Here is a 26,353-nt window from a genome sequence, read left to right on the forward strand (position 1 = left end):
GTTGGGGGGGGTGATGCCGGGGTCAGAAGAGGATGTCCAGGTTTCCAGAGGGTGTGAGGTGGATCAGGGTGTTGTGGGGGACGAGGTGGGTGATGAACCGGTGCTCTGCTGCCATGTGGAGGTGTCGGAGGTGTGCGGCCAAGAGTCCTTTGAAGATGGGCCAGGGTGCTGCTGTTTTATTGTCACGGAGATGGATGTTCCTGTTGAGATATAATGTGTACCGGGCTATGGAGAGGGTTAGTCGGGCGAGATGGGTGTTGGCTCCAGAGCGACTCTGTCCGGGACCAAAGAGGAGGAGCCAGGGCTCCTGGTCGTCCCCTCCTAGGGCCGCCGGCGGTGGGAGCCTCCAGGACAGCCTCCGAGCGAGGAGGTCCTGCAGTCGGGACCAGAACGGGCGGACGGCCGGGCAGGTGTACAGCATGTGCTCCAGGGTCTCGGGGGGTCCGTGGCACACGGGGCAGTCCGCAGCGTAGCTGTCGGGAAGAAATGCGTGCAGTGCTGCGGATGTAAAGACGATCCTGTGTCTAAATCTGAAGTCAAAATGACCTACGTTATGTGGGGTGTACCAATTAAAGATGTTGGCCCAGATGGTTGCGATGGTGCGTGCGGGGAATGTTAATGACCATTTGTGTTCCGAGGCGGGACGCCCGAGCACTCCCGGCAACAACAACTGATACAGGATGCGGGTGGGTAGGTCTGTGAAAATCCTAAACCTCCCCGTGCTAACAAATACATTAAAATTCAACTTACCTGTCGTGCTCCCCATTTGGCCCAAAGTGCTTCCCCAATGCCTGACCAGATTCCTGTTAAAAATACTTACCATACCACTAATATACTTTCTCCTAAACACTTTACCTGCTAACCTAAAACACTTCCCTATGTAATCTACACTAAAATTACCTTTCACGTCAAATACCTTACCTACATATTCCAGCCCAGCCTCCTCCATCGCCCCACTGATCATGCACTCGCGCTTCCCGGGGGGAGCGGAGAGCAAGTCAGGGTTATGACGGAGGGGCATGTGCGCGAGACCCTCACCGCTGTCTGGAACCGCCACAGTCAGGGGCCTGAAAGTCCTCCACGCCTCCAAGAGTTCCCTCTCGAAGGGGGGGAGGCCCTCCAGGACCGAAACAGGGGGCAACAAACACAAATTATAAACACCAAACTTACCTAGACTATTAACAAACTCACCTATATAATCCTTCCATGGAGCATCTACCTCAACGTCTAGAAATTTCCGAATTGTTTTCAGCCTGAAGGCCTTCTTCCTTAACTCTAAATCTGCTAACTTTAAACCTCCCTGATCGTACTCACCTATCATAACCTTATGTGCAATAAAGCCCCTCTCACGATTCCACAAAAAGTGGTTTATCACTAACCTTAATTTGTTAGCATAGACCCCCGGCAGGCCGTACACGGAGAGTGCATGGTTCAACATGGACATGCACAAAGAATTTACAACTAAGACTTTACCTTTTAATGTCAGATTACGACGTCTCCAAAAATTCAAGCGCGCTGTAATTTTCTCGCACAAAGGCGACCAAAGTGCAGTACGACACGCCTCCTCGTCTCTGCCCAGGGGGACGCCGAGGACCTTGTAGGAGTCCCCCGCCTCCCGGAGCTGGACAGGGAGAGGAACAGGCGTGACGCTGCCGCAAAATTTAACCGTGGTTTTATCGAAATTGATTTTGGCCCCTGAAGCGAGGCCGTAAACATTGAGCACGTGGAGAGAGGCGTTCAGGCTCTCCACGTCTCGGAGGATCAGATTCGTGTCATCTGCGTACTGAAAAATTTTGACTTCCCTACCCGCAGGCGTGGTCAGTCCCCTCACCGCCGCGTCCGCCCTCAACATGGCCGCCAAAGGCTCAGCGGCGATGCTGTAGAGGAGCGACGAGAGGGGACAGCCCTGCCTGACTGATCTTTTTAAGGGGAAAGAGTCAGTTAGAAACCCGTTGACTTTGACCTTACTGACCGCAAAGGAATAGATGAGCTGTAGCCAATTAACAAACCGTTCGCCGAAACCTAACTTACCTAATACAGTCCAGAGGAACGAATGCTCAACTCTGTCGAACGCCTTGTTAAAGTCTACACTAACGTGAATACCACCGGTCGCGTGCATCTGCCGAAGGAGATATCTCAGAGACAAAACTGTGTCTGAGATGTCCCTCCCGGGGACGCTGTAGGCCTGCGAGGGGTGTATGACGGATCCAATCACACGCTTTAACCTACCTGCTAATACCTTTGCTAAAATTTTATAGTCTACGTTCAAAAGGCTAATGGGCCTGTAGTTGGCGAGGCTGCTCCTGTCGCCCTTCTTAAAAAGCAGAGTGACGACACTCATCGCAAAACCATCGCCAACTCTACTCTCACTCTCAAAATCCTGATATAATAGGAGTAGGATCGGAGCTAACCTGGAAGCGAAACGCTTGAAAAACTCACAGGTTAGTCCGTCCTCTCCGGGGCTTTTCCCTGTATTTAAACTCTTGACTGCAGCCTCTATCTCCATGAGAGACAGAGGCGCGTCGCACAGCTCCCTATCCTCCCTGCTCAGTGTGCGCTCCAGAGCACCTACAGCCTGGTCTAAAGCCTGCTCTGCCACTCCGTCTGAACTAAAAAGCCTACTATAGAAATCCTGCGCTGTCTCTAAAACCTCACTTACCTCGGAAACAATCTTACCTGTCTTATCTATCAACTTATCTATGTGCATCTTTCCCTGTGTAACCTTCTCACAGCCGAAGAAGAACGCTGTCGAGCGTTCTCCTTCGACTGTGTGTCTGGCTTTTGCCCTCAAAATTGCACCCTGACACCTACTTACCTCCAGCTGCTCCAGCTCAGCGCGCACCACCAGGTACTCTGGATCCACAGGGCCAGTGGTGGAAGCTGCGCCCTGGTCCAGGACCTGCAGGCGCTGGCGGAGAGCGGTCTCCCTCCTGGTCGACAGCCACGCCTTGTGTTTGCTGTAATTGACACAGAGCTTTTTAATGCGTGTTTTTGCCGTCGGCCACCAATCGACCACGCTGTCGATCAGCTCCAGCTCCATGTCAAATACATCAAACAAAAAGTCCATTTTCCTACAAAAAGTTTCATCACCGAGGATGGAGCTGTTTAGGACCCACAGTCCTCCATTCCTCGGTGATGAAACTAACCCAAAATAAATATCTAAAGTGGAGTGATCACTCAAGCCTGACCACTTGTAGGAAGCACCACTGACTCTCTGTGCCAGGTCTGAGGAGGCAAAACAGAGGTCAATGCGGGACTGCTTCAGGACGCCCTGGACGACCTGCCGCCTGGAGAAATCCTTCAGGAAGGGGTGGACGAACCGCCACACCTCCGTCAGGTTCCTGCTGGCGGCTTCTTCCAACAGGGCTGTCCTGGCAGTGCTGTTTTTAAAAGAGTTGTTAATGCCGATGTCTGTCTTGCAAAGTGTTGTATTAAAGTCACCGATTATGATTGTATTGTCGTTCGCAAAGCGAAATATTTTTTTGAAGAATTGCCTCCTCAGACCATCATCGTTCGGGGCGTAGATGTTAATTAGTCTGAACTTCACTGTGTCCGTGAAGTCCAGGACCAGGAAGGAGCCCTCTGGGTCGGCGTGTACCAGGGTGGGTTGGCCTAAGACACCAGGCCTCACCACCGTGGCCACACCGCGCGAGCACGCCGTGCCCAGGGCCCAAAATACAGAGCCTACTCCCATGCTCCGCACTTGTTGCGCGTGGCTGACATCCCAGTGCGTTTCTTGGATGCAGAGCACGTCCCACTTGGAAAAGTGTAACGCGCTCTGCATCCGCACTGGGCTCCGCAGGCCGCCTGCGTTCCAAGAGGACAAGGAGAACGCCATTAAGAGGAGACCTTGGAGGATGTAACCCATCTTTTATTTAGACTTCTTTTTGGCGCCCGTCGCATCCGACTGCCACACTCTTTTTCTGACTTCACGGGTGGAGAAATCCATGAAGTCATCATTAAAAACAGTCTCGAGCTCACCTCGTGGGGCAGAGCTGCGTGTGGAGGATGGTGGGTTGATGGAGCTTTCTGCTGGCGCTTTTGAAGTGGTTGGAACGGAGGAGGCAGAGCCGCTCTCAGCAGCAGCGCCCTCTCCGTCTCCTGCCACCTGCTTCCTGCGTCTTGCCCCTTTCTTATCCTTCTTCTCCACCTGTCCCCTCTTACCACCGTCCGACTGGAGCTTGGGATCATCACCCAGCCCTGTGGTGATGTCCCCCCCTTTGGAGGTAAGATGCGGGGCCTGTCCCGCACCCATCCTCCTCCCGGGTTCAGCCTCTTCCTCCACGGGCTTAGGAGTTGGACCCTCACGAGTCCCCTCCCTCTGGTCAGGAGGAGCAGTTTGTCCTGCTCCCACCTTCCCAGACGCCAGCGCTGAGCCGAGCACCATCTCCAGTGCGACGGACGCCTCCTCGTCTGAGGAGTCAGAGGAGCAAGAGGAGCCAGACACCTCTGGCTCCCCTGACTCCTCCACAGCCTCCTCCTCCAAAAACTCCTCTACTTCGGAGAGAGCAGTTGCGGGCACGTTCTGGGCCACGTCACTGCTCTCTCCTCCAATGGCGTCCTCCCTGTCCTCCCCTCTGTCCTCCCCTCTGTCCTCCCCTCTGTCCTCCCCTCTGTCCTCCTCTCTGTCACCCGCACCACACGGACATAAGTGGCGGAACATGCGGCACTCTCTGCACTTCGGGGCCCGCTGCGCGACGCACTCGCGCGCGTAATGCCCCTGGCTCCCGCAGTTGCGGCACAGAAAGTCAGGGCACTCCCTCAGAATATGGCCAGGCTGGAGACACCCCCTACACACCCGCACCTGCCTGTCGTGTATTACCCTGAAGTACTCGGGGCCCCCCGCGGTGTCAAACCTGACAGAATACGGTAAGGACTGCACCGTGTCCGTGAACCTTACCCGTACAAACCTGGTGCCGTCCGCCACGTTCGTCCCCGGCCACATTCTCCTCCTCACCTCGGAGACCGCAGAGACCCCCCAGGCGTAGAGCTTGGCCAGGATCTCCTCGTCCTCGATATAAGCCGGCAGCCCCATGAAGGACACGACCAGCTCATCCACCGAGATGTCACGGGCGTGAACCCTGACTCCTCCAATGCAGTACCCGTCCAGGAGCCGCTCCTTCGCTTTAGTGGTACTGACGGTTACTTCATATTTGTCCTTCGAGATGAGTCTGCACGCTACTATGGAGCCGCACACCTCCTGAGTCGATTTCAAAAAAGCTAGTGGCGTGATTTGTGCTCCCTCCGTCAACTCCAACACCACAGTGAGTTCTTTCATAAATTTCATTCTTCTTTCTTCGTTCTTTCTATTATTTACAGATTCTTTCAAACTTTGTCTTGCCTTTGTCGTGTCCATTCCAGTGTCCGATGCCGTGTTGTCCGTCCTTTGAGCCATGCTCACAAAAAACAAAAAATCCACCTCCCAGTAAGTTTACTGGGAGGGGAACAAACAAAAGAACTGAAAAAAGTAAATGAAAATGACCAAAATAACGATTAAAAACTCAAAAAAAAAAACTCCCAAAACCCCCAGCTCCAGACCATGCAGCACACCACAAATTGCACGCACCTGCACTGATTGCAAAGGGGCGGGTCCAGGGTGGTATGGCCGTGAGCGAAATGTTCCAGGTCAAAACGGCCTTTTTTATATCAAACACTGTCTTTTCGTGAAGAGTACCTTCACGCCACTTGCTCGGTCAAAATTGGGATATCTCAATGAAAAACTTCTTTTTTTTTTTTTTTTTTTGACAGGTGAAAAAGTGTGAAAATGCTCACAGCACCTGGTATTCCCAGGCGGTCTCCCATCCAAGTACTAACCAGGCCCAACCCTGCTTGGCTTCCGAGATCAGACGAGATCGGGCTGGTCCAGGGTGGTATGGCCGTGAGCGAAATGTTCCAGGTCAAAACGGCCTTTTTTATATCAAACACTGTCTTTTCGTGAAGAGTACCTTCACGCCACTTGCTCGGTCAAAATTGGGATATCTCAATGAAAAACTTCTTTTTTTTTTTTTTTTTTGACAGGTGAAAAAGTGTGAAAATGCTCACAGCACCTGGTATTCCCAGGCGGTCTCCCATCCAAGTACCAACCAGGCCCAACCCTGCTTGGCTTCCGAGATCAGACGAGATGGGGCTGGTCCAGGGTGGTATGGCCATGAGCGAAATGTTCCAGGTCAAAACGGCCTTTTTTATATCAAACACTGTCTTTTCGTGAAGAGTACCTTCACGCCACTTGCTCGGTCAAAATTGGGATATCTCAATGAAAAACTTCTTTTTTTTTTTTTTTTTTTTTTTTTGACAGGTGAAAAAGTGTGAAAATGCTCACAGCACCTGGTATTCCCAGGCGGTCTCCCATCCAAGTACTAACCAGGCCCAACCCTGCTTGGCTTCCGAGATCAGACGAGATCGGGCTGGTCCAGGGTGGTATGGCCGTGAGCGAAATGTTCCAGGTCAAAACGGCCTTTTTTATATCAAACACTGTCTTTTCGTGAAGAGTACCTTCACGACACTTGCTCGGTCAAAATTGGGATATCTCAATGAAAAACTTCTTTTTTTTTTTTTTTTTGACAGGTGAAAAAGTGTGAAAATGCTCACAGCACCTGGTATTCCCAGGCGGTCTCCCATCCAAGTACCAACCAGGCCCAACCCTGCTTGGCTTCCGAGATCAGACGAGATGGGGCTGGTCCAGGGTGGTATGGCCATGAGCGAAATGTTCCAGGTCAAAACGGCCTTTTTTATATCAAACACTGTCTTTTCGTGAAGAGTACCTTCACGCCACTTGCTCGGTCAAAATTGGGATATCTCAATGAAAAACTTCTTTTTTTTTTTTTTTTTTGACAGGTGAAAAAGTGTGAAAATGCTCACAGCACCTGGTATTCCCAGGCGGTCTCCCATCCAAGTACCAACCAGGCCCAACCCTGCTTGGCTTCCGAGATCAGACGAGATGGGGCTGGTCCAGGGTGGTATGGCCATGAGCGAAATGTTCCAGGTCAAAACGGCCTTTTTTATATCAAACACTGTCTTTTCGTGAAGAGTACCTTCACGCCACTTGCTCGGTCAAAATTGGGATATCTCAATGAAAAACTTCTTTTTTTTTTTTTTTTTTGACAGGTGAAAAAGTGTGAAAATGCTCACAGCACCTGGTATTCCCAGGCGGTCTCCCATCCAAGTACTAACCAGGCCCAACCCTGCTTGGCTTCCGAGATCAGACGAGATCGGGCTGGTCCAGGGTGGTATGGCCGTGAGCGAAATGTTCCAGGTCAAAACGGCCTTTTTTATATCAAACACTGTCTTTTTGTGAAGAGTACCTTCACGCCACTTGCTAGGTCAAAATTGGGATATCTCAATGAAAAAGTTCTTTTTTTTTTTTTTTTTTTTTTTTGACAGGTGAAAAAGTGTGAAAATGCTCACAGCACCTGGTATTCCCAGGCGGTCTCCCATCCAAGTACCAACCAGGCCCAACCCTGCTTGGCTTCCGAGATCAGACGAGATGGGGCTGGTCCAGGGTGGTATGGCCATGAGCGAAATGTTCCAGGTCAAAACGGCCTTTTTTATATCAAACACTGTCTTTTCGTGAAGAGTACCTTCACGCCACTTGCTCGGTCAAAAGTGGGATATCTCAATGAAAAACTTCTTTTTTTTTTTTTTTTTTGACAGGTGAAAAAGTGTGAATATGCTCACAGCACCTGGTATTCCCAGGCGGTCTCCCATCCAAGTACCAACCAGGCCCAACCCTGCTTGGCTTCCGAGATCAGACGAGATCGGGCTGGTCCAGGGTGGTATGGCCGTGAGCGAAATGTTCCAGGTCAAAACGGCCTTTTTTATATCAAACACTGTCTTTTCGTGAAGAGTACCTTCACGCCACTTGCTCGGTCAAAATTGGGATATCTCAATGAAAAACTTCTTTTTTTTTTTTTTTTTTGACAGGTGAAAAAGTGTGAAAATGCTCACAGCACCTGGTATTCCCAGGCGGTCTCCCATCCAAGTACTAACCAGGCCCAACCCTGCTTGGCTTCCGAGATCAGACGAGATCGGGCTGGTCCAGGGTGGTATGGCCGTGAGCGAAATGTTCCAGGTCAAAACGGCCTTTTTTATATCAAACACTGTCTTTTCGTGAAGAGTACCTTCACGCCACTTGCTCGGTCAAAATTGGGATATCTCAATGAAAAACTTCTTTTTTTTTTTTTTTTTTTGACAGGTGAAAAAGTGTGAAAATGCTCACAGCACCTGGTATTCCCAGGCGGTCTCCCATCCAAGTACTAACCAGGCCCAACCCTGCTTGGCTTCCGAGATCAGACGAGATCGGGCTGGTCCAGGGTGGTATGGCCGTGAGCGAAATGTTCCAGGTCAAAACGGCCTTTTTTATATCAAACACTGTCTTTTCGTGAAGAGTACCTTCACGCCACTTGCTCGGTCAAAATTGGGATATCTCAATGAAAAACTTCTTTTTTTTTTTTTTTTTTGACAGGTGAAAAAGTGTGAAAATGCTCACAGCACCTGGTATTCCCAGGCGGTCTCCCATCCAAGTACTAACCAGGCCCAACCCTGCTTGGCTTCCGAGATCAGACGAGATCGGGCTGGTCCAGGGTGGTATGGCCGTGAGCGAAATGTTCCAGGTCAAAACGGCCTTTTTTATATCAAACACTGTCTTTTTGTGAAGAGTACCTTCACGCCACTTGCTAGGTCAAAATTGGGATATCTCAATGAAAAACTTCTTTTTTTTTTTTTTTTTTTTTTTTGACAGGTGAAAAAGTGTGAAAATGCTCACAGCACCTGGTATTCCCAGGCGGTCTCCCATCCAAGTACCAACCAGGCCCAACCCTGCTTGGCTTCCGAGATCAGACGAGATGGGGCTGGTCCAGGGTGGTATGGCCATGAGCGAAATGTTCCAGGTCAAAACGGCCTTTTTTATATCAAACACTGTCTTTTCGTGAAGAGTACCTTCACGCCACTTGCTCGGTCAAAAGTGGGATATCTCAATGAAAAACTTCTTTTTTTTTTTTTTTTTTGACAGGTGAAAAAGTGTGAAAATGCTCACAGCACCTGGTATTCCCAGGCGGTCTCCCATCCAAGTACCAACCAGGCCCAACCCTGCTTGGCTTCCGAGATCAGACGAGATCGGGCTGGTCCAGGGTGGTATGGCCGTGAGCGAAATGTTCCAGGTCAAAACGGCCTTTTTTATATCAAACACTGTCTTTTCGTGAAGAGTACCTTCACGCCACTTGCTCGGTCAAAAGTGGGATATCTCAATGAAAAACTTCTTTTTTTTTTTTTTTTTTGACAGGTGAAAAAGTGTGAAAATGCTCACAGCACCTGGTATTCCCAGGCGGTCTCCCATCCAAGTACCAACCAGGCCCAACCCTGCTTGGCTTCCGAGATCAGACGAGATCGGGCTGGTCCAGGGTGGTATGGCCGTGAGCGAAATGTTCCAGGTCAAAACGGCCTTTTTTATATCAAACACTGTCTTTTCGTGAAGAGTACCTTCACGCCACTTGCTCGGTCAAAATTGGGATATCTCAATGAAAAACTTCTTTTTTTTTTTTTTTTTTGACAGGTGAAAAAGTGTGAAAATGCTCACAGCACCTGGTATTCCCAGGCGGTCTCCCATCCAAGTACTAACCAGGCCCAACCCTGCTTGGCTTCCGAGATCAGACGAGATCGGGCTGGTCCAGGGTGGTATGGCCGTGAGCGAAATGTTCCAGGTCAAAACGGCCTTTTTTATATCAAACACTGTCTTTTCGTGAAGAGTACCTTCACGCCACTTGCTCGGTCAAAATTGGGATATCTCAATGAAAAACTTCTTTTTTTTTTTTTTTTTTTGACAGGTGAAAAAGTGTGAAAATGCTCACAGCACCTGGTATTCCCAGGCGGTCTCCCATCCAAGTACTAACCAGGCCCAACCCTGCTTGGCTTCCGAGATCAGACGAGATCGGGCTGGTCCAGGGTGGTATGGCCGTGAGCGAAATGTTCCAGGTCAAAACGGCCTTTTTTATATCAAACACTGTCTTTTCGTGAAGAGTACCTTCACGCCACTTGCTCGGTCAAAATTGGGATATCTCAATGAAAAACTTCTTTTTTTTTTTTTTTTTTGACAGGTGAAAAAGTGTGAAAATGCTCACAGCACCTGGTATTCCCAGGCGGTCTCCCATCCAAGTACTAACCAGGCCCAACCCTGCTTGGCTTCCGAGATCAGACGAGATCGGGCTGGTCCAGGGTGGTATGGCCGTGAGCGAAATGTTCCAGGTCAAAACGGCCTTTTTTATATCAAACACTGTCTTTTTGTGAAGAGTACCTTCACGCCACTTGCTAGGTCAAAATTGGGATATCTCAATGAAAAACTTCTTTTTTTTTTTTTTTTTTTTTTTGACAGGTGAAAAAGTGTGAAAATGCTCACAGCACCTGGTATTCCCAGGCGGTCTCCCATCCAAGTACCAACCAGGCCCAACCCTGCTTGGCTTCCGAGATCAGACGAGATGGGGCTGGTCCAGGGTGGTATGGCCATGAGCGAAATGTTCCAGGTCAAAACGGCCTTTTTTATATCAAACACTGTCTTTTTGTGAAGAGTACCTTCACGCCACTTGCTCGGTCAAAAGTGGGATATCTCAATGAAAAACTTCTTTTTTTTTTTTTTTTTTGACAGGTGAAAAAGTGTGAAAATGCTCACAGCACCTGGTATTCCCAGGCGGTCTCCCATCCAAGTACCAACCAGGCCCAACCCTGCTTGGCTTCCGAGATCAGACGAGATGGGGCTGGTCCAGGGTGGTATGGCCATGAGCGAAATGTTCCAGGTCAAAACGGCCTTTTTTATATCAAACACTGTCTTTTCGTGAAGAGTACCTTCACGCCACTTGCTCGGTCAAAATTGGGATATCTCAATGAAAAACTTCTTTTTTTTTTTTTTTTTTGACAGGTGAAAAAGTGTGAAAATGCTCACAGCACCTGGTATTCCCAGGCGGTCTCCCATCCAAGTACCAACCAGGCCCAACCCTGCTTGGCTTCCGAGATCAGACGAGATGGGGCTGGTCCAGGGTGGTATGGCCATGAGCGAAATGTTCCAGGTCAAAACGGCCTTTTTTATATCAAACACTGTCTTTTCGTGAAGAGTACCTTCACGCCACTTGCTCGGTCAAAATTGGGATATCTCAATGAAAAACTTCTTTTTTTTTTTTTTTTTTTTTTTTGACAGGTGAAAAAGTGTGAAAATGCTCACAGCACCTGGTATTCCCAGGCGGTCTCCCATCCAAGTACTAACCAGGCCCAACCCTGCTTGGCTTCCGAGATCAGACGAGATCGGGCTGGTCCAGGGTGGTATGGCCATGAGCGAAATGTTCCAGGTCAAAACGGCCTTTTTTATATCAAACACTGTCTTTTTGTGAAGAGTACCTTCACGCCACTTGCTCGGTCAAAAGTGGGATATCTCAATGAAAAACTTCTTTTTTTTTTTTTTTTTTTTTTTGACAGGTGAAAAAGTGTGAAAATGCTCACAGCACCTGGTATTCCCAGGCGGTCTCCCATCCAAGTACTAACCAGGCCCAACCCTGCTTGGCTTCCGAGATCAGACGAGATCGGGCTGGTCCAGGGTGGTATGGCCATGAGCGAAATGTTCCAGGTCAAAACGGCCTTTTTTATATCAAACACTGTCTTTTCGTGAAGAGTACCTTCACGCCACTTGCTAGGTCAAAATTGGGATATCTCAATGAAAAACTTCTTTTTTTTTTTTTTTTTTTTTTTGACAGGTGAAAAAGTGTGAAAATGCTCACAGCACCTGGTATTCCCAGGCGGTCTCCCATCCAAGTACTAACCAGGCCCAACCCTGCTTGGCTTCCGAGATCAGACGAGATCGGGCTGGTCCAGGGTGGTATGGCCATGAGCGAAATGTTCCAGGTCAAAACGGCCTTTTTTATATCAAACACTGTCTTTTTGTGAAGAGTACCTTCACGCCACTTGCTAGGTCAAAATTGGGATATCTCAATGAAAAACTTCTTTTTTTTTTTTTTTTTTTTTTTGACAGGTGAAAAAGTGTGAAAATGCTCACAGCACCTGGTATTCCCAGGCGGTCTCCCATCCAAGTACTAACCAGGCCCAACCCTGCTTGGCTTCCGAGATCAGACGAGATCGGGCTGGTCCAGGGTGGTATGGCCGTGAGCGAAATGTTCCAGGTCAAAACGGCCTTTTTTATATCAAACTCTGTCTTTTCGTGAAGAGTACCTTCACGCCACTTGCTCGGTCAAAATTGGGATATCTCAATGAAAAACTTCTTTTTTTTTTTTTTTTTTGACAGGTGAAAAAGTGTGAAAATGCTCACAGCACCTGGTATTCCCAGGCGGTCTCCCATCCAAGTACTAACCAGGCCCAACCCTGCTTGGCTTCCGAGATCAGACGAGATCGGGCTGGTCCAGGGTGGTATGGCCGTGAGCGAAATGTTCCAGGTCAAAACGGCCTTTTTTATATCAAACTCTGTCTTTTCGTGAAGAGTACCTTCACGCCACTTGCTCGGTCAAAATTGGGATATCTCAATGAAAAACTTCTTTTTTTTTTTTTTTTTTGACAGGTGAAAAAGTGTGAAAATGCTCACAGCACCTGGTATTCCCAGGCGGTCTCCCATCCAAGTACCAACCAGGCCCAACCCTGCTTGGCTTCCGAGATCAGACGAGATGGGGCTGGTCCAGGGTGGTATGGCCATGAGCGAAATGTTCCAGGTCAAAACGGCCTTTTTTATATCAAACACTGTCTTTTCGTGAAGAGTACCTTCACGCCACTTGCTCGGTCAAAATTGGGATATCTCAATGAAAAACTTCTTTTTTTTTTTTTTTGACAGGTGAAAAAGTGTGAAAATGCTCACAGCACCTGGTATTCCCAGGCGGTCTCCCATCCAAGTACTAACCAGGCCCAACCCTGCTTGGCTTCCGAGATCAGACGAGATCGGGCTGGTCCAGGGTGGTATGGCCGTGAGCGAAATGTTCCAGGTCAAAACGGCCTTTTTTATATCAAACACTGTCTTTTCGTGAAGAGTACCTTCACGCCACTTGCTCGGTCAAAATTGGGATATCTCAATGAAAAACTTCTTTTTTTTTTTTTTTGACAGGTGAAAAAGTGTGAAAATGCTCACAGCACCTGGTATTCCCAGGCGGTCTCCCATCCAAGTACCAACCAGGCCCAACCCTGCTTGGCTTCCGAGATCAGACGAGATGGGGCTGGTCCAGGGTGGTATGGCCATGAGCGAAATGTTCCAGGTCAAAACGGCCTTTTTTATATCAAACACTGTCTTTTTGTGAAGAGTACCTTCACGCCACTTGCTCGGTCAAAAGTGGGATATCTCAATGAAAAACTTCTTTTTTTTTTTTTTTTTTGACAGGTGAAAAAGTGTGAAAATGCTCACAGCACCTGGTATTCCCAGGCGGTCTCCCATCCAAGTACTAACCAGGCCCAACCCTGCTTGGCTTCCGAGATCAGACGAGATCGGGCTGGTCCAGGGTGGTATGGCCGTGAGCGAAATGTTCCAGGTCAAAACGGCCTTTTTTATATCAAACACTGTCTTTTCGTGAAGAGTACCTTCACGCCACTTGCTCGGTCAAAATTGGGATATCTCAATGAAAAACTTCTTTTTTTTTTTTTTTTTTGACAGGTGAAAAAGTGTGAAAATGCTCACAGCACCTGGTATTCCCAGGCGGTCTCCCATCCAAGTACCAACCAGGCCCAACCCTGCTTGGCTTCCGAGATCAGACGAGATGGGGCTGGTCCAGGGTGGTATGGCCATGAGCGAAATGTTCCAGGTCAAAACGGCCTTTTTTATATCAAACACTGTCTTTTCGTGAAGAGTACCTTCACGCCACTTGCTCGGTCAAAATTGGGATATCTCAATGAAAAACTTCTTTTTTTTTTTTTTTTTTGACAGGTGAAAAAGTGTGAAAATGCTCACAGCACCTGGTATTCCCAGGCGGTCTCCCATCCAAGTACCAACCAGGCCCAACCCTGCTTGGCTTCCGAGATCAGACGAGATGGGGCTGGTCCAGGGTGGTATGGCCGTGAGCGAAATGTTCCAGGTCAAAACGGCCTTTTTTATATCAAACACTGTCTTTTCGTGAAGAGTACCTTCACGCCACTTGCTCGGTCAAAATTGGGATATCTCAATGAAAAACTTCTTTTTTTTTTTTTTTTTTGACAGGTGAAAAAGTGTGAAAATGCTCACAGCACCTGGTATTCCCAGGCGGTCTCCCATCCAAGTACTAACCAGGCCCAACCCTGCTTGGCTTCCGAGATCAGACGAGATCGGGCTGGTCCAGGGTGGTATGGCCGTGAGCGAAATGTTCCAGGTCAAAACGGCCTTTTTTATATCAAACTCTGTCTTTTCGTGAAGAGTACCTTCACGCCACTTGCTCGGTCAAAATTGGGATATCTCAATGAAAAACTTCTTTTTTTTTTTTTTTTTTGACAGGTGAAAAAGTGTGAAAATGCTCACAGCACCTGGTATTCCCAGGCGGTCTCCCATCCAAGTACCAACCAGGCCCAACCCTGCTTGGCTTCCGAGATCAGACGAGATGGGGCTGGTCCAGGGTGGTATGGCCATGAGCGAAATGTTCCAGGTCAAAACGGCCTTTTTTATATCAAACACTGTCTTTTCGTGAAGAGTACCTTCACGCCACTTGCTCGGTCAAAATTGGGATATCTCAATGAAAAACTTCTTTTTTTTTTTTTTTGACAGGTGAAAAAGTGTGAAAATGCTCACAGCACCTGGTATTCCCAGGCGGTCTCCCATCCAAGTACTAACCAGGCCCAACCCTGCTTGGCTTCCGAGATCAGACGAGATCGGGCTGGTCCAGGGTGGTATGGCCGTGAGCGAAATGTTCCAGGTCAAAACGGCCTTTTTTATATCAAACACTGTCTTTTCGTGAAGAGTACCTTCACGCCACTTGCTCGGTCAAAATTGGGATATCTCAATGAAAAACTTCTTTTTTTTTTTTTTTGACAGGTGAAAAAGTGTGAAAATGCTCACAGCACCTGGTATTCCCAGGCGGTCTCCCATCCAAGTACCAACCAGGCCCAACCCTGCTTGGCTTCCGAGATCAGACGAGATGGGGCTGGTCCAGGGTGGTATGGCCATGAGCGAAATGTTCCAGGTCAAAACGGCCTTTTTTATATCAAACACTGTCTTTTTGTGAAGAGTACCTTCACGCCACTTGCTCGGTCAAAAGTGGGATATCTCAATGAAAAACTTCTTTTTTTTTTTTTTTTTTGACAGGTGAAAAAGTGTGAAAATGCTCACAGCACCTGGTATTCCCAGGCGGTCTCCCATCCAAGTACTAACCAGGCCCAACCCTGCTTGGCTTCCGAGATCAGACGAGATCGGGCTGGTCCAGGGTGGTATGGCCGTGAGCGAAATGTTCCAGGTCAAAACGGCCTTTTTTATATCAAACACTGTCTTTTCGTGAAGAGTACCTTCACGCCACTTGCTCGGTCAAAATTGGGATATCTCAATGAAAAACTTCTTTTTTTTTTTTTTTTTTGACAGGTGAAAAAGTGTGAAAATGCTCACAGCACCTGGTATTCCCAGGCGGTCTCCCATCCAAGTACCAACCAGGCCCAACCCTGCTTGGCTTCCGAGATCAGACGAGATGGGGCTGGTCCAGGGTGGTATGGCCATGAGCGAAATGTTCCAGGTCAAAACGGCCTTTTTTATATCAAACACTGTCTTTTCGTGAAGAGTACCTTCACGCCACTTGCTCGGTCAAAATTGGGATATCTCAATGAAAAACTTCTTTTTTTTTTTTTTTGACAGGTGAAAAAGTGTGAAAATGCTCACAGCACCTGGTATTCCCAGGCGGTCTCCCATCCAAGTACTAACCAGGCCCAACCCTGCTTGGCTTCCGAGATCAGACGAGATCGGGCTGGTCCAGGGTGGTATGGCCGTGAGCGAAATGTTCCAGGTCAAAACGGCCTTTTTTATATCAAACACTGTCTTTTCGTGAAGAGTACCTTCACGCCACTTGCTCGGTCAAAATTGGGATATCTCAATGAAAAACTTCTTTTTTTTTTTTTTTGACAGGTGAAAAAGTGTGAAAATGCTCACAGCACCTGGTATTCCCAGGCGGTCTCCCATCCAAGTACCAACCAGGCCCAACCCTGCTTGGCTTCCGAGATCAGACGAGATGGGGCTGGTCCAGGGTGGTATGGCCATGAGCGAAATGTTCCAGGTCAAAACGGCCTTTTTTATATCAAACACTGTCTTTTTGTGAAGAGTACCTTCACGCCACTTGCTCGGTCAAAAGTGGGATATCTCAATGAAAAACTTCTTTTTTTTTTTTTTTTTTGACAGGTGAAAAAGTGTGAAAATGCTCACAGCACCTGGTATTCCCAGGCGGTCTCCCATCCAAGTACTAACCAGGCCCAACCCTGCTTGGCTTCCGAGATCAGACGAGATCGGGCTGGTCCAGGGTGGTATGGCCGTGAGCGAAATGTTCCAGGTCAAAACGGCCTTTTTTATATCAAACACTGTCTTTTCGTGAAGAGTACCTTCACGCCACTTGCTCGGTCAAAATTGGGATATCTCAATGAAAAACTTCTTTTTTTTTTTTTTTTTTGACAGGTGAAAAAGTGTGAAAATGCTCACAGCACCTGGTATTCCCAGGCGGTCTCCCATCCAAGTACCAACCAGGCCCAACCCTGCTTGGCTTCCGAGATCAGACGAGATGGGGCTGGTCCAGGGTGGTATGGCCGTGAGCGAAATGTTCCAGGTCAAAACGGCCTTTTTTATATCAAACACTGTCTTTTCGTGAAGAGTACCTTCACGCCACTTGCTCGGTCAAAATTGGGATATCTCAATGAAAAACTTCTTTTTTTTTTTTTTTTTTGACAGGTGAAAAAGTGTGAAAATGCTCACAGCACCTGGTATTCCCAGGCGGTCTCCCATCCAAGTACCAACCAGGCCCAACCCTGCTTGGCTTCCGAGATCAGACGAGATGGGGCTGGTCCAGGGTGGTATGGCCGTGAGCGAAATGTTCCAGGTCAAAACGGCCTTTTTTATATCAAACACTGTCTTTTCGTGAAGAGTACCTTCACGCCACTTGCTCGGTCAAAATTGGGATATCTCAATGAAAAACTTCTTTTTTTTTTTTTTTTTTGACAGGTGAAAAAGTGTGAAAATGCTCACAGCACCTGGTATTCCCAGGCGGTCTCCCATCCAAGTACTAACCAGGCCCAACCCTGCTTGGCTTCCGAGATCAGACGAGATCGGGCTGGTCCAGGGTGGTATGGCCGTGAGCGAAATGTTCCAGGTCAAAACGGCCTTTTTTATATCAAACTCTGTCTTTTCGTGAAGAGTACCTTCACGCCACTTGCTCGGTCAAAATTGGGATATCTCAATGAAAAACTTCTTTTTTTTTTTTTTTTTTGACAGGTGAAAAAGTGTGAAAATGCTCACAGCACCTGGTATTCCCAGGCGGTCTCCCATCCAAGTACCAACCAGGCCCAACCCTGCTTGGCTTCCGAGATCAGACGAGATGGGGCTGGTCCAGGGTGGTATGGCCATGAGCGAAATGTTCCAGGTCAAAACGGCCTTTTTTATATCAAACACTGTCTTTTCGTGAAGAGTACCTTCACGCCACTTGCTCGGTCAAAATTGGGATATCTCAATGAAAAACTTCTTTTTTTTTTTTTTTGACAGGTGAAAAAGTGTGAAAATGCTCACAGCACCTGGTATTCCCAGGCGGTCTCCCATCCAAGTACTAACCAGGCCCAACCCTGCTTGGCTTCCGAGATCAGACGAGATCGGGCTGGTCCAGGGTGGTATGGCCGTGAGCGAAATGTTCCAGGTCAAAACGGCCTTTTTTATATCAAACACTGTCTTTTCGTGAAGAGTACCTTCACGCCACTTGCTCGGTCAAAATTGGGATATCTCAATGAAAAACTTCTTTTTTTTTTTTTTTGACAGGTGAAAAAGTGTGAAAATGCTCACAGCACCTGGTATTCCCAGGCGGTCTCCCATCCAAGTACCAACCAGGCCCAACCCTGCTTGGCTTCCGAGATCAGACGAGATGGGGCTGGTCCAGGGTGGTATGGCCATGAGCGAAATGTTCCAGGTCAAAACGGCCTTTTTTATATCAAACACTGTCTTTTTGTGAAGAGTACCTTCACGCCACTTGCTCGGTCAAAAGTGGGATATCTCAATGAAAAACTTCTTTTTTTTTTTTTTTTTTGACAGGTGAAAAAGTGTGAAAATGCTCACAGCACCTGGTATTCCCAGGCGGTCTCCCATCCAAGTACTAACCAGGCCCAACCCTGCTTGGCTTCCGAGATCAGACGAGATCGGGCTGGTCCAGGGTGGTATGGCCGTGAGCGAAATGTTCCAGGTCAAAACGGCCTTTTTTATATCAAACACTGTCTTTTCGTGAAGAGTACCTTCACGCCACTTGCTCGGTCAAAATTGGGATATCTCAATGAAAAACTTCTTTTTTTTTTTTTTTTTTGACAGGTGAAAAAGTGTGAAAATGCTCACAGCACCTGGTATTCCCAGGCGGTCTCCCATCCAAGTACCAACCAGGCCCAACCCTGCTTGGCTTCCGAGATCAGACGAGATGGGGCTGGTCCAGGGTGGTATGGCCATGAGCGAAATGTTCCAGGTCAAAACGGCCTTTTTTATATCAAACACTGTCTTTTCGTGAAGAGTACCTTCACGCCACTTGCTCGGTCAAAATTGGGATATCTCAATGAAAAACTTCTTTTTTTTTTTTTTTTTTGACAGGTGAAAAAGTGTGAAAATGCTCACAGCACCTGGTATTCCCAGGCGGTCTCCCATCCAAGTACCAACCAGGCCCAACCCTGCTTGGCTTCCGAGATCAGACGAGATGGGGCTGGTCCAGGGTGGTATGGCCGTGAGCGAAATGTTCCAGGTCAAAACGGCCTTTTTTATATCAAACACTGTCTTTTCGTGAAGAGTACCTTCACGCCACTTGCTCGGTCAAAATTGGGATATCTCAATGAAAAACTTCTTTTTTTTTTTTTTTTTTGACAGGTGAAAAAGTGTGAAAATGCTCACAGCACCTGGTATTCCCAGGCGGTCTCCCATCCAAGTACTAACCAGGCCCAACCCTGCTTGGCTTCCGAGATCAGACGAGATCGGGCTGGTCCAGGGTGGTATGGCCGTGAGCGAAATGTTCCAGGTCAAAACGGCCTTTTTTATATCAAACACTGTCTTTTTGTGAAGAGTACCTTCACGCCACTTGCTAGGTCAAAATTGGGATATCTCAATGAAAAACTTCTTTTTTTTTTTTTTTTTTTTTTTTGACAGGTGAAAAAGTGTGAAAATGCTCACAGCACCTGGTATTCCCAGGCGGTCTCCCATCCAAGTACCAACCAGGCCCAACCCTGCTTGGCTTCCGAGATCAGACGAGATGGGGCTGGTCCAGGGTGGTATGGCCATGAGCGAAATGTTCCAGGTCAAAACGGCCTTTTTTTATATCAAACACTGTCTTTTCGTGAAGAGTACCTTCACGCCACTTGCTCGGTCAAAATTGGGATATCTCAATGAAAAACTTCTTTTTTTTTTTTTTTTTTTTTTTTGACAGGTGAAAAAGTGTGAAAATGCTCACAGCACCTGGTATTCCCAGGCGGTCTCCCATCCAAGTACTAACCAGGCCCAACCCTGCTTGGCTTCCGAGATCAGACGAGATCGGGCTGGTCCAGGGTGGTATGGCCATGAGCGAAATGTTCCAGGTCAAAACGGCCTTTTTTATATCAAACACTGTCTTTTCGTGAAGAGTACCTTCACGCCACTTGCTCGGTCAAAATTGGGATATCTCAATGAAAAACTTCTTTTTTTTTTTTTTTTTTGACAGGTGAAAAAGTGTGAAAATGCTCACAGCACCTGGTATTCCCAGGCGGTCTCCCATCCAAGTACTAACCAGGCCCAACCCTGCTTGGCTTCCGAGATCGGACGAGATCGGGCTGGTCCAGGGTGGTATGGCCATGAGCGAAATGTTCCAGGTCAAAACGGCCTTTTTTATATCAAACACTGTCTTTTCGTGAAGAGTACCTTCACGCCACTTGCTCGGTCAAAAGTGGGATATCTCAATGAAAAACTTCTTTTTTTTTTTTTTTTTTGACAGGTGAAAAAGTGTGAAAATGCTCACAGCACCTGGTATTCCCAGGCGGTCTCCCATCCAAGTACCAACCAGGCCCAACCCTGCTTGGCTTCCGAGATCAGACGAGATGGGGCTGGTCTTTTTTTTTTTTTATCTTTTATTATCAAAAACATCTTAAAACAAGTATTTACATATATTTACATGAATGTACAGACATACATGACACACAAGGGCAAGGGAATGGGATACACAAGGGCAGGGGGAGACGAGACAAAAAATTACAGAAAATCAAACACACAATCATTCTCCAAACATTCTTCAGTGATGGGGGGTGATGCCGTGGTTGGGGGGGGTGATGCCGGGGTCAGAAGAGGATGTCCAGGTTTCCAGAGGGTGTGAGGTGGATCAGGGTGTTGTGGGGGACGAGGTGGGTGATGAACCGGTGCTCTGCTGCCATGTGGAGGTGTCGGAGGTGTGCGGCCAAGAGTCCTTTGAAGATGGGCCAGGGTGCTGCTGTTTTATTGTCACGGAGATGGATGTTCCTGTTGAGATATAATGTGTACCGGGCTATGGAGAGGGTTAGTCGGGCGAGATGGGTGTTGGCTCCAGAGCGACTCTGTCCGGGACCAAAGAGGAGGAGCCAGGGCTCCTGGTCGTCCCCTCCTAGGGCCGCCGGCGGTGGGAGCCTCCAGGACAGCCTCCGAGCGAGGAGGTCCTGCAGTCGGGACCAGAACGGGCGGACGGCCGGGCAGGTGTACAGCATGTGCTCCAGGGTCTCGGGGGGTCCGTGGCACACGGGGCAGTCCGCAGCGTAGCTGTCGGGAAGAAATGCGTGCAGTGCTGCGGATGTAAAGACGATCCTGTGTCTAAATCTGAAGTCAAAATGACCTACGTTATGTGGGGTGTACCAATTAAAGATGTTGGCCCAGATGGTTGCGATAGTGCGTGCGGGGAATGTTAATGACCATTTGTGTTCCGAGGCGGGACGCCCGAGCACTCCCGGCAACAACAACTGATACAGGATGCGGGTGGGTAGGTCTGTGAAAATCCTAAACCTCCCCGTGCTAACAAATACATTAAAATTCAACTTACCTGTCGTGCTCCCCATTTGGCCCAAAGTGCTTCCCCAATGCCTGACCAGATTCCTGTTAAAAATACTTACCATACCACTAATATACTTTTTCCTAAACACTTTACCTGCTAACCTAAAACACTTCCCTATGTAATCTACACTAAAATTACCTTTCACGTCAAATACCTTACCTACATATTCCAGCCCAGCCTCCTCCATCGCCCCACTGATCATGCACTCGCGCTTCCCGGGGGGAGCGGAGAGCAAGTCAGGGTTATGACGGAGGGGCATGTGCGCGAGACCCTCACCGCTGTCTGGAACCGCCACAGTCAGGGGCCTGAAAGTCCTCCACGCCTCCAAGAGTTCCCTCTCGAAGGGGGGGAGGCCTTCCAGGACCGAAACAGGGGGCAACAAACACAAATTATAAACACCAAACTTACCTAGACTATTAACAAACTCACCTATATAATCCTTCCATGGAGCATCTACCTCAACGTCTAGAAATTTCCGAATTGTTTTCAGCCTGAAGGCCTTCTTCCTTAACTCTAAATCTGCTAACTTTAAACCTCCCTGATCGTACTCACCTATCATAACCTTATGTGCAATAAAGCCCCTCTCACGATTCCACAAAAAGTGGTTTATCACTAACCTTAATTTGTTAGCATAGACCCCCGGCAGGCCGTACACGGAGAGTGCATGGTTCAACATGGACATGCACAAAGAATTTACAACTAAGACTTTACCTTTTAATGTCAGATTACGACGTCTCCAAAAATTCAAGCGCGCTGTAATTTTCTCGCACAAAGGCGACCAAAGTGCAGTACGACACGCCTCCTCGTCTCTGCCCAGGGGGACGCCGAGGACCTTGTAGGAGTCCCCGGCCTCCCGGAGCTGGACAGGGAGAGGAACAGGCGTGACGCTGCCGCAAAATTTAACCGTGGTTTTATCGAAATTGATTTTGGCCCCTGAAGCGAGGCCGTAAACATTGAGCACGTGGAGAGAGGCGTTCAGGCTCTCCACGTCTCGGAGGATCAGATTCGTGTCATCTGCGTACTGAAAAATTTTGACTTCCCTACCCGCAGGCGTGGTCAGTCCCCTCACCGCCGCGTCCGCCCTCAACATGGCCGCCAAAGGCTCAGCGGCGATGCTGTAGAGGAGCGACGAGAGGGGACAGCCCTGCCTGACTGATCTTTTTAAGGGGAAAGAGTCAGTTAGAAACCCGTTGACTTTGACCTTACTGACCGCAGAGGAATAGATGAGCTGTAGCCAATTAACAAACCGTTCGCCGAAACCTAACTTACCTAATACAGTCCAGAGGAACGAATGCTCAACTCTGTCGAACGCCTTGTTAAAGTCTACACTAACGTGAATACCACCGGTCGCGTGCATCTGCCGAAGGAGATATCTCAGAGACAAAACTGTGTCTGAGATGTCCCTCCCGGGGACGCTGTAGGCCTGCGAGGGGTGTATGACGGATCCAATCACACGCTTTAACCTACCTGCTAATACCTTTGCTAAAATTTTATAGTCTACGTTCAAAAGGCTAATGGGCCTGTAGTTGGCGAGGCTGCTCCTGTCGCCCTTCTTAAAAAGCAGAGTGACGACACTCATCGCAAAACCATCGCCAACTCTACTCTCACTCTCAAAATCCTGATATAATAGGAGTAGGATCGGAGCTAACCTGGAAGCGAAACGCTTGAAAAACTCACAGGTTAGTCCGTCCTCTCCGGGGCTTTTCCCTGTATTTAAACTCTTGACTGCAGCCTCTATCTCCATGAGAGACAGAGGCGCGTCGCACAGCTCCCTATCCTCCCTGCTCAGTGTGCGCTCCAGAGCACCTACAGCCTGGTCTAAAGCCTGCTCTGCCACTCCGTCTGAACTAAAAAGCCTACTATAGAAATCCTGCGCTGTCTCTAAAACCTCACTTACCTCGGAAACAATCTTACCTGTCTTATCTATCAACTTATCTATGTGCATCTTTCCCTGTGTAACCTTCTCACAGCCGAAGAAGAACGCTGTCGAGCGTTCTCCCTCGACTGTGTGTCTGGCTTTTGCCCTCAAAATTGCACCCTGACACCTACTTACCTCCAGCTGCTCCAGCTCAGCGCGCACCACCAGGTACTCTGGATCCACAGGGCCAGTGGTGGAAGCTGCGCCCTGGTCCAGGACCTGCAGGCGCTGGCGGAGAGCGGTCTCCCTCCTGGTCGACAGCCACGCCTTGTGTTTGCTGTAATTGACACAGAGCTTTTTAATGCGTGTTTTTGCCGTCGGCCACCAATCGACCACGCTGTCGATCAGCTCCAGCTCCATGTCAAATACATCAAACAAAAAGTCCATTTTCCTACAAAAAGTTTCATCACCGAGGATGGAGCTGTTTAGGACCCACAGTCCTCCATTCCTCGGTGATGAAACTAACCCAAAATAAATATCTAAAGTGGAGTGATCACTCAAGCCTGACCACTTGTAGGAAGCACCACTGACTCTCTGTGCCAGGTCTGAGGAGGCAAAACAGAGGTCAATGCGGGACTGCTTCAGGACGCCCTGGACGACCTGCCGCCTGGAGAAATCCTTCAGGAAGGGGTGGACGAACCGCCACACCTCCGTCAGGTTCCTGCTGGCGGCTTCTTCCAACAGGGCTGTCCTGGCAGTGCTGTTTTTAAAAGAGTTGTTAATGCCGATGTCTGTCTTGCAAAGTGTTGTATTAAAGTCACCGATTATGATTGTATTGTCGTTCGCAAAGCGAAATATTTTTTTGAAGAATTGCCTCCTCAGACCATCATCGTTCGGGGCGTAGATGTTAATTAGTCTGAACTTCACTGTGTCCGTGAAGTCCAGGACCAGGAAGGAGCCCTCTGGGTCGGCGTGTACCAGGGTGGGTTGGCCTAAGACACCAGGCCTCACCACCGTGGCCACACCGCGCGAGCACGCCGTGCCCAGGGCCCAAAATACAGAGCCTACTCCCATGCTCCGCACTTGTTGCGCGTGGCTGACATCCCAGTGCGTTTCTTGGATGCAGAGCACGTCCCACTTGGAAAAGTGTAACGCGCTCTGCATCCGCACTGGGCTCCGCAGGCCGCCTGCGTTCCAAGAGGACAAGGAGAACGCCATTAAGAGGAGACCTTGGAGGATGTAACCCATCTTTTATTTAGACTTCTTTTTGGCGCCCGTCGCATCCGACTGCCACACTCTTTTTCTGACTTCACGGGTGGAGAAATCCATGAAGTCATCATTAAAAACAGTCTCGAGCTCACCTCGTGGGGCAGAGCTGCGTGTGGAGGATGGTGGGTTGATGGAGCTTTCTGCTGGCGCTTTTGAGGTGGTTGGAACGGAGGAGGCAGAGCCGCTCTCAGCAGCAGCGCCCTCTCCGTCTCCTGCCACCTGCTTCCTGCGTCTTGCCCCTTTCTTATCCTTCTTCTCCACCTGTCCCCTCTTACCACCGTCCGACTGGAGCTTGGGATCATCACCCAGCCCTGTGGTGATGTCCCCCCCTTTGGAGGTAAGATGCGGGGCCTGTCCCGCACCCATCCTCCTCCCGGGTTCAGCCTCTTCCTCCACGGGCTTAGGAGTTGGACCCTCACGAGTCCCCTCCCTCTGGTCAGGAGGAGCAGTTTGTCCTGCTCCCACCTTCCCAGACGCCAGCGCTGAGCCGAGCACCATCTCCAGTGCGACGGACGCCTCCTCGTCTGAGGAGTCAGAGGAGCAAGAGGAGCCAGACACCTCTGGCTCCCCTGACTCCTCCACAGCCTCCTCCTCCAAAAACTCCTCTACTTCGGAGAGAGCAGTTGCGGGCACGTTCTGGGCCACGTCACTGCTCTCTCCTCCAATGCCGTCCTCCCTGTCCTCCCCTCTGTCCTCCCCTCTGTCCTCCTCTCTGTCCTCCTCTCTGTCACCCGCACCACACGGACATAAGTGGCGGAACATGCGGCACTCTCTGCACTTCGGGGCCCGCTGCGCGACGCACTCGCGCGCGTAATGCCCCTGGCTCCCGCAGTTGCGGCACAGAAAGTCAGGGCACTCCCTCAGAATATGGCCAGGCTGGAGACACCCCCTACACACCCGCACCTGCCTGTCGTGTATTACCCTGAAGTACTCGGGGCCCCCCGCGGTGTCAAACCTGACAGAATACGGTAAGGACTGCACCGTGTCCGTGAACCTTACCCGTACAAACCTGGTGCCGTCCGCCACGTTCGTCCCCGGCCACATTCTCCTCCTCACCTCGGAGACCGCAGAGACCCCCCAGGCGTAGAGCTTGGCCAGGATCTCCTCGTCCTCGATATAAGCCGGCAGCCCCATGAAGGACACGACCAGCTCATCCACCGAGATGTCACGGGCGTGAACCCTGACTCCTCCAATGCAGTACCCGTCCAGGAGCCGCTCCTTCGCTTTGGTGGTACTGACGGTTACTTCATATTTGTCCTTCGAGATGAGTCTGCATGCTACTATGGAGCCGCACACCTCCTGTGTCGCTTTTAAGAATGCAAGTGGCGTGATTTGTGCTCCCTCCGTCAACTCCAACACCACAGTGAGTTCTTTCATAAATTTCATTCTTCTTTCTTCGTTCTTTCTATTATTTACAGATTCATTCAGACTTTTCCTTGCCTTTGTCGTGTCCATTCCAGTGTCCGATGCCGTGTTGTCCGTCCTTTGAGCCATGCTCACAAAAAAACAAAAAATCCACCTCCCAGTAAGTTTACTGGGAGGGGAACAAACAAAAGAACTGCAAAAAGTAAATGAAAATGATCAAAATAACGATTAAAAACTCAAAAAAACTCCCAAACCTCCAGCTCCAGACCATGCAGCACACCACAAATTGCACGCACCTGCACTGATTGCAAAGGGGCGGGTCCAGGGTGGTATGGCCGTGAGCGAAATGTTCCAGGTCAAAACGGCCTTTTTTTATATCAAACACTGTCTTTTCGTGAAGAGTACCTTCACGCCACTTGCTCGGTCAAAATTGGGATATCTCAATGAAAAACTTCTTTTTTTTTTTTTTTTTTGACAGGTGAAAAAGTGTGAAAATGCTCACAGCACCTGGTATTCCCAGGCGGTCTCCCATCCAAGTACTAACCAGGCCCAACCCTGCTTGGCTTCCGAGATCGGACGAGATCGGGCTGGTCCAGGGTGGTATGGCCATGAGCGAAATGTTCCAGGTCAAAACGGCCTTTTTTATATCAAACACTGTCTTTTTGTGAAGAGTACCTTCACGCCACTT

The 26,353-nt window shown here is 49.0% G+C and overlaps 35 non-coding genes and 19 pseudogenes across 35 annotated transcripts; all 54 read right to left on the bottom strand.

Moving 5' to 3' along the window:
* Positions 1–5,765: 5,765 nt before the first annotated feature.
* LOC140352588 (5S ribosomal RNA) lies at positions 5,766–5,884 on the bottom strand. The gene has a single exon (XR_011925500.1). It is a non-coding gene; the product is annotated as a 5S ribosomal RNA (ribosomal RNA).
* Positions 5,885–6,035: 151 nt separating this feature from the next.
* Positions 6,036–6,154, bottom strand: LOC140353013 (5S ribosomal RNA; annotated as a pseudogene).
* A 158-nt stretch (positions 6,155–6,312) lies between these two features.
* On the bottom strand, positions 6,313–6,431 carry LOC140352589 (5S ribosomal RNA). The gene has a single exon (XR_011925501.1). It is a non-coding gene; the product is annotated as a 5S ribosomal RNA (ribosomal RNA).
* A 150-nt stretch (positions 6,432–6,581) lies between these two features.
* Positions 6,582–6,700, bottom strand: LOC140353014 (5S ribosomal RNA; annotated as a pseudogene).
* Positions 6,701–6,851: 151 nt separating this feature from the next.
* Positions 6,852–6,970, bottom strand: LOC140353016 (5S ribosomal RNA; annotated as a pseudogene).
* Positions 6,971–7,121: 151 nt separating this feature from the next.
* Positions 7,122–7,240, bottom strand: LOC140352590 (5S ribosomal RNA). Its single transcript, XR_011925502.1, has one exon. It is a non-coding gene; the product is annotated as a 5S ribosomal RNA (ribosomal RNA).
* A 157-nt stretch (positions 7,241–7,397) lies between these two features.
* On the bottom strand, positions 7,398–7,516 carry LOC140353017 (5S ribosomal RNA; annotated as a pseudogene).
* A 151-nt stretch (positions 7,517–7,667) lies between these two features.
* On the bottom strand, positions 7,668–7,786 carry LOC140352871 (5S ribosomal RNA). Its single transcript, XR_011925774.1, has one exon. It is a non-coding gene; the product is annotated as a 5S ribosomal RNA (ribosomal RNA).
* Positions 7,787–7,937: 151 nt separating this feature from the next.
* On the bottom strand, positions 7,938–8,056 carry LOC140352591 (5S ribosomal RNA). Its single transcript, XR_011925503.1, has one exon. It is a non-coding gene; the product is annotated as a 5S ribosomal RNA (ribosomal RNA).
* A 152-nt stretch (positions 8,057–8,208) lies between these two features.
* Positions 8,209–8,327, bottom strand: LOC140352592 (5S ribosomal RNA). Its single transcript, XR_011925504.1, has one exon. It is a non-coding gene; the product is annotated as a 5S ribosomal RNA (ribosomal RNA).
* A 151-nt stretch (positions 8,328–8,478) lies between these two features.
* LOC140352594 (5S ribosomal RNA) lies at positions 8,479–8,597 on the bottom strand. Its single transcript, XR_011925506.1, has one exon. It is a non-coding gene; the product is annotated as a 5S ribosomal RNA (ribosomal RNA).
* Positions 8,598–8,754: 157 nt separating this feature from the next.
* Positions 8,755–8,873, bottom strand: LOC140353018 (5S ribosomal RNA; annotated as a pseudogene).
* A 151-nt stretch (positions 8,874–9,024) lies between these two features.
* On the bottom strand, positions 9,025–9,143 carry LOC140352872 (5S ribosomal RNA). Its single transcript, XR_011925775.1, has one exon. It is a non-coding gene; the product is annotated as a 5S ribosomal RNA (ribosomal RNA).
* Positions 9,144–9,294: 151 nt separating this feature from the next.
* LOC140352873 (5S ribosomal RNA) lies at positions 9,295–9,413 on the bottom strand. The gene has a single exon (XR_011925776.1). It is a non-coding gene; the product is annotated as a 5S ribosomal RNA (ribosomal RNA).
* A 151-nt stretch (positions 9,414–9,564) lies between these two features.
* LOC140352595 (5S ribosomal RNA) lies at positions 9,565–9,683 on the bottom strand. The gene has a single exon (XR_011925507.1). It is a non-coding gene; the product is annotated as a 5S ribosomal RNA (ribosomal RNA).
* A 152-nt stretch (positions 9,684–9,835) lies between these two features.
* On the bottom strand, positions 9,836–9,954 carry LOC140352596 (5S ribosomal RNA). Its single transcript, XR_011925508.1, has one exon. It is a non-coding gene; the product is annotated as a 5S ribosomal RNA (ribosomal RNA).
* A 151-nt stretch (positions 9,955–10,105) lies between these two features.
* Positions 10,106–10,224, bottom strand: LOC140352597 (5S ribosomal RNA). Its single transcript, XR_011925509.1, has one exon. It is a non-coding gene; the product is annotated as a 5S ribosomal RNA (ribosomal RNA).
* A 156-nt stretch (positions 10,225–10,380) lies between these two features.
* Positions 10,381–10,499, bottom strand: LOC140353019 (5S ribosomal RNA; annotated as a pseudogene).
* A 151-nt stretch (positions 10,500–10,650) lies between these two features.
* On the bottom strand, positions 10,651–10,769 carry LOC140353020 (5S ribosomal RNA; annotated as a pseudogene).
* Positions 10,770–10,920: 151 nt separating this feature from the next.
* LOC140353021 (5S ribosomal RNA) lies at positions 10,921–11,039 on the bottom strand (annotated as a pseudogene).
* Positions 11,040–11,196: 157 nt separating this feature from the next.
* On the bottom strand, positions 11,197–11,315 carry LOC140352848 (5S ribosomal RNA). The gene has a single exon (XR_011925751.1). It is a non-coding gene; the product is annotated as a 5S ribosomal RNA (ribosomal RNA).
* Positions 11,316–11,471: 156 nt separating this feature from the next.
* On the bottom strand, positions 11,472–11,590 carry LOC140352849 (5S ribosomal RNA). Its single transcript, XR_011925752.1, has one exon. It is a non-coding gene; the product is annotated as a 5S ribosomal RNA (ribosomal RNA).
* A 156-nt stretch (positions 11,591–11,746) lies between these two features.
* Positions 11,747–11,865, bottom strand: LOC140352850 (5S ribosomal RNA). Its single transcript, XR_011925753.1, has one exon. It is a non-coding gene; the product is annotated as a 5S ribosomal RNA (ribosomal RNA).
* Positions 11,866–12,021: 156 nt separating this feature from the next.
* On the bottom strand, positions 12,022–12,140 carry LOC140352598 (5S ribosomal RNA). The gene has a single exon (XR_011925510.1). It is a non-coding gene; the product is annotated as a 5S ribosomal RNA (ribosomal RNA).
* A 151-nt stretch (positions 12,141–12,291) lies between these two features.
* LOC140352599 (5S ribosomal RNA) lies at positions 12,292–12,410 on the bottom strand. Its single transcript, XR_011925511.1, has one exon. It is a non-coding gene; the product is annotated as a 5S ribosomal RNA (ribosomal RNA).
* A 151-nt stretch (positions 12,411–12,561) lies between these two features.
* On the bottom strand, positions 12,562–12,680 carry LOC140353022 (5S ribosomal RNA; annotated as a pseudogene).
* Positions 12,681–12,828: 148 nt separating this feature from the next.
* Positions 12,829–12,947, bottom strand: LOC140352600 (5S ribosomal RNA). Its single transcript, XR_011925512.1, has one exon. It is a non-coding gene; the product is annotated as a 5S ribosomal RNA (ribosomal RNA).
* A 148-nt stretch (positions 12,948–13,095) lies between these two features.
* LOC140353024 (5S ribosomal RNA) lies at positions 13,096–13,214 on the bottom strand (annotated as a pseudogene).
* A 151-nt stretch (positions 13,215–13,365) lies between these two features.
* On the bottom strand, positions 13,366–13,484 carry LOC140352601 (5S ribosomal RNA). The gene has a single exon (XR_011925513.1). It is a non-coding gene; the product is annotated as a 5S ribosomal RNA (ribosomal RNA).
* A 151-nt stretch (positions 13,485–13,635) lies between these two features.
* LOC140353025 (5S ribosomal RNA) lies at positions 13,636–13,754 on the bottom strand (annotated as a pseudogene).
* Positions 13,755–13,905: 151 nt separating this feature from the next.
* LOC140352932 (5S ribosomal RNA) lies at positions 13,906–14,024 on the bottom strand. The gene has a single exon (XR_011925831.1). It is a non-coding gene; the product is annotated as a 5S ribosomal RNA (ribosomal RNA).
* Positions 14,025–14,175: 151 nt separating this feature from the next.
* On the bottom strand, positions 14,176–14,294 carry LOC140352602 (5S ribosomal RNA). The gene has a single exon (XR_011925514.1). It is a non-coding gene; the product is annotated as a 5S ribosomal RNA (ribosomal RNA).
* Positions 14,295–14,445: 151 nt separating this feature from the next.
* On the bottom strand, positions 14,446–14,564 carry LOC140353026 (5S ribosomal RNA; annotated as a pseudogene).
* A 148-nt stretch (positions 14,565–14,712) lies between these two features.
* LOC140352603 (5S ribosomal RNA) lies at positions 14,713–14,831 on the bottom strand. The gene has a single exon (XR_011925515.1). It is a non-coding gene; the product is annotated as a 5S ribosomal RNA (ribosomal RNA).
* Positions 14,832–14,979: 148 nt separating this feature from the next.
* LOC140353027 (5S ribosomal RNA) lies at positions 14,980–15,098 on the bottom strand (annotated as a pseudogene).
* A 151-nt stretch (positions 15,099–15,249) lies between these two features.
* LOC140352605 (5S ribosomal RNA) lies at positions 15,250–15,368 on the bottom strand. Its single transcript, XR_011925517.1, has one exon. It is a non-coding gene; the product is annotated as a 5S ribosomal RNA (ribosomal RNA).
* A 151-nt stretch (positions 15,369–15,519) lies between these two features.
* Positions 15,520–15,638, bottom strand: LOC140353028 (5S ribosomal RNA; annotated as a pseudogene).
* A 148-nt stretch (positions 15,639–15,786) lies between these two features.
* On the bottom strand, positions 15,787–15,905 carry LOC140352606 (5S ribosomal RNA). The gene has a single exon (XR_011925518.1). It is a non-coding gene; the product is annotated as a 5S ribosomal RNA (ribosomal RNA).
* A 148-nt stretch (positions 15,906–16,053) lies between these two features.
* On the bottom strand, positions 16,054–16,172 carry LOC140353029 (5S ribosomal RNA; annotated as a pseudogene).
* Positions 16,173–16,323: 151 nt separating this feature from the next.
* On the bottom strand, positions 16,324–16,442 carry LOC140352607 (5S ribosomal RNA). The gene has a single exon (XR_011925519.1). It is a non-coding gene; the product is annotated as a 5S ribosomal RNA (ribosomal RNA).
* A 151-nt stretch (positions 16,443–16,593) lies between these two features.
* Positions 16,594–16,712, bottom strand: LOC140352933 (5S ribosomal RNA). The gene has a single exon (XR_011925832.1). It is a non-coding gene; the product is annotated as a 5S ribosomal RNA (ribosomal RNA).
* A 151-nt stretch (positions 16,713–16,863) lies between these two features.
* Positions 16,864–16,982, bottom strand: LOC140352934 (5S ribosomal RNA). Its single transcript, XR_011925833.1, has one exon. It is a non-coding gene; the product is annotated as a 5S ribosomal RNA (ribosomal RNA).
* A 151-nt stretch (positions 16,983–17,133) lies between these two features.
* Positions 17,134–17,252, bottom strand: LOC140352608 (5S ribosomal RNA). Its single transcript, XR_011925520.1, has one exon. It is a non-coding gene; the product is annotated as a 5S ribosomal RNA (ribosomal RNA).
* Positions 17,253–17,403: 151 nt separating this feature from the next.
* Positions 17,404–17,522, bottom strand: LOC140353030 (5S ribosomal RNA; annotated as a pseudogene).
* A 148-nt stretch (positions 17,523–17,670) lies between these two features.
* On the bottom strand, positions 17,671–17,789 carry LOC140352609 (5S ribosomal RNA). Its single transcript, XR_011925521.1, has one exon. It is a non-coding gene; the product is annotated as a 5S ribosomal RNA (ribosomal RNA).
* Positions 17,790–17,937: 148 nt separating this feature from the next.
* On the bottom strand, positions 17,938–18,056 carry LOC140353032 (5S ribosomal RNA; annotated as a pseudogene).
* A 151-nt stretch (positions 18,057–18,207) lies between these two features.
* LOC140352610 (5S ribosomal RNA) lies at positions 18,208–18,326 on the bottom strand. The gene has a single exon (XR_011925522.1). It is a non-coding gene; the product is annotated as a 5S ribosomal RNA (ribosomal RNA).
* A 151-nt stretch (positions 18,327–18,477) lies between these two features.
* LOC140353033 (5S ribosomal RNA) lies at positions 18,478–18,596 on the bottom strand (annotated as a pseudogene).
* Positions 18,597–18,747: 151 nt separating this feature from the next.
* LOC140352935 (5S ribosomal RNA) lies at positions 18,748–18,866 on the bottom strand. The gene has a single exon (XR_011925834.1). It is a non-coding gene; the product is annotated as a 5S ribosomal RNA (ribosomal RNA).
* A 151-nt stretch (positions 18,867–19,017) lies between these two features.
* LOC140352611 (5S ribosomal RNA) lies at positions 19,018–19,136 on the bottom strand. The gene has a single exon (XR_011925523.1). It is a non-coding gene; the product is annotated as a 5S ribosomal RNA (ribosomal RNA).
* A 157-nt stretch (positions 19,137–19,293) lies between these two features.
* LOC140353034 (5S ribosomal RNA) lies at positions 19,294–19,412 on the bottom strand (annotated as a pseudogene).
* Positions 19,413–19,570: 158 nt separating this feature from the next.
* On the bottom strand, positions 19,571–19,689 carry LOC140352851 (5S ribosomal RNA). The gene has a single exon (XR_011925754.1). It is a non-coding gene; the product is annotated as a 5S ribosomal RNA (ribosomal RNA).
* A 151-nt stretch (positions 19,690–19,840) lies between these two features.
* Positions 19,841–19,959, bottom strand: LOC140352829 (5S ribosomal RNA). Its single transcript, XR_011925733.1, has one exon. It is a non-coding gene; the product is annotated as a 5S ribosomal RNA (ribosomal RNA).
* A 6,201-nt stretch (positions 19,960–26,160) lies between these two features.
* Positions 26,161–26,279, bottom strand: LOC140352830 (5S ribosomal RNA). Its single transcript, XR_011925734.1, has one exon. It is a non-coding gene; the product is annotated as a 5S ribosomal RNA (ribosomal RNA).
* Between the last annotated feature and the right edge of the window lie 74 nt (positions 26,280–26,353).

Source organism: Eucyclogobius newberryi, unplaced genomic scaffold, assembly GCF_026437365.1.
Source record: "Eucyclogobius newberryi isolate DKJ021-1_F unplaced genomic scaffold, fEucNew1.0.hap1 SCAF_86, whole genome shotgun sequence".
NCBI lineage: Eukaryota > Metazoa > Chordata > Actinopteri > Gobiiformes > Gobiidae > Eucyclogobius > Eucyclogobius newberryi.